The 2,500-nt window shown below is 45.8% G+C and overlaps 1 protein-coding gene across 1 annotated transcript in view; it reads left to right on the forward strand.

Moving 5' to 3' along the window:
• The window catches only part of mfsd3 (major facilitator superfamily domain containing 3), a 22,316-nt gene that overhangs the window by 15,535 nt on the left and 4,281 nt on the right, over nucleotides 1-2,500 (forward strand). The window lies entirely within an intron of this gene.

Consider the following 2,500-nt stretch of genomic DNA (forward strand, 5'->3'; position numbering starts at 1 on the left):
GTGGACTGGAAACAGGTGGCTGGTATTTGTTTATGTATTTATTTATAGTTTTTTCTTGAGTACGGGGACAGGACAGACGCAATAACGCTGACACATTGAGACGTGCGACCGTCAGATTCATTACACCGTAGCGCATTAGCGCCGGCGCTAATTTACAGTGTCTTTTTGTCGCTTGACAGTGAGACCTATTAGCATAAGCTAACCTCTGGGTGACCTTTGGGTGACCCTGCGCTCCTGTCACACACGGTTAGCGATGAACATGAACACTGAGAGGGCCGCTCACAGCAGACCCCGGCCATTTGCACATTAGCGCTACGACGACGATGGCCGCTGTCTGACCCGCGGGCCACACCTATTAGCATACGCTAACGCACAAGCACACCAGTAATACAATATGTGTGGTATACAGTAGATATACTGTATGGGAATGTTTTGCGTTCGCCACAGCCGAAACCTCTGACTAGCCGCCACGATACAATGTGGCTCCCTGTCATCGCTGATTTTGCAAATGTATTGATTGGCTGATTGGTTGATTTGTACATTACGGAGGATGACACACATTCACAGTCAATGACTTCATGTCACACTGATGTAACTTAGTGAACTGGTGACAGAGTGGTCTGTATCCTTTAACACCCCGTCTCTCTCTCTCTCTCTCTCTCTCTCTCTCGCTCTCTGACAAACTCTGTTACAATTCCCTTGTAATCTCCTGAGCAGCCAGGCTAAAGCAGAGGAACCAGAACAGGAACTCTCACTAGGGTGTGTGTGTGTGTGTGTGTGTGTGTGTGTGTGTGTGTGTGCGTGCGTGCGTGCATCTGTGTGCGTATGTATGTTTGATGCTTTGTTGAGCCGTGAAAGTCAAGGCTTCTCTCTCCTCTCCCACTCCTCTCAGAGCGAGAAACAAAGATGTAGCTAAAAGATGCCAAAATGAAATCCGAAAACATTCTGCTACATATTTTCAATATTACATGACTCCCCCGGACCCCCAACCACCCATCCTCCCTCCCTCCCCACCCTCACTCAGATGAGTGAGTCTCTCTGTCTCTGAGTCCTGTGTACTGTAAGTGACAGCAGAGTCTTATTCGGCAGAACTCCACATCGCAGGTTGAATTATTCAGCGTCGGTTGGAGTTGAGAGTTGCTCTGTGACTGTGTCTGTGTTTGTAGCTAAAACTGAGCTGTCTCTTCCCCTCAGAGGGAACACGTGTTTTGGGATTGGTGGAGGGGGGGCGGGGGGGCGGGGGGGACGAGGACGAGAAGAGTCAGTGAACCCCTCAGTTGTGCCTTTGTTATCTGGGCGCAGTGACAGGTATGGCTCCTCCGGTACATTGGGTTCCTCTTGAGCGCTCCTCATGCCATCCATAACAGCCCTGCTTCAGGACAGGATATGATATCATGTGTCTCATCATTCTGTTAGATTGGATGAGACAGTTTTGAGGTGCTTTCTGTTTCTCAGGCTGTTTAGTGTGTGTGTGTGTGTGTGTGTGTGTGTGTGTGTGTGTGTGTGTGTGTGTGTGTGTGTGTGTGTGTGTTGAATTTGTTTCCTGTCCTCTGGCATTAGGGTTTGGCGGTATCGAATTGAAACCGTTTACCGTCCCCAAATTAAACCGTAATGACAGTTTAACTGTGGTTTATGGTATCATGACTGTACAACACAATGACAAAACGTGATACATGATCCAGTAGTATTCTCTAAACAACATCAGAAAGAGAATGGCAAACGTTAACAACATTAACGATATAAAGCTTCAAATATAAAGCTTGAGTGCAAATACAATGGGTAAAAAAAGAATTGCACGGACATGATATTAATTCTCTGGCGTCTGTCAACCAAACGGATTGAAATTAACAACAAATCTATGGGCTACAATCCAGTACAAAAAGTAAATTAAAAGCACAGCCTATAGCATCAAATTATAACTAAATAACAATAAATAACAAAAACGACAGTAAGTAATGGGCATAAAAGCGTATCCTACAGACCGCAACACTAGGCTATTCTTCAGGCCTATTCTAGGTTTTTCGCTAGAAAAGTGCTTTCGCTTTTTCAAAACTTTTTCAAGCTTCAGCAGGGCACATAACGGACGTACAACTTGTTGCTGTGCTGAAAAAGTACTTTCGGGCCACCCACGACATCAGACGGAATCTTCGTCTCCGTCAATCACAAGCTTGCGACAATAGGCAGTCATCTTTGATTCTGCTCGCTCCTCGTTCACCTTCTTCATGCAGATCTTACACACAGCCTTGTCAAGATTTGCTGGCTCACCATGGTCATTCGGTCGGAACCCGCAATGCTTCCAAACTGCAGCAGCTGCTTTTTATTTTGGGAACCAACTGGCTTGTGTTTACCAGGAACTCTGCGGTTACGTGGTCAACGCTTAGTCCGCTATGCCACCTAAGCGCCCCGGACAAACACTCTTAAGGTGTTTTTTTATACATGTATATAGCAATTTATGACGGTATTGACGCTATTTAAATAAAACGCTATTTTCGAAAACCAG

This window comes from Nansenia antarctica (genome assembly GCF_963989245.1).
Source record: "Nansenia antarctica genome assembly, chromosome: 5".
NCBI lineage: Eukaryota > Metazoa > Chordata > Actinopteri > Argentiniformes > Microstomatidae > Nansenia > Nansenia antarctica.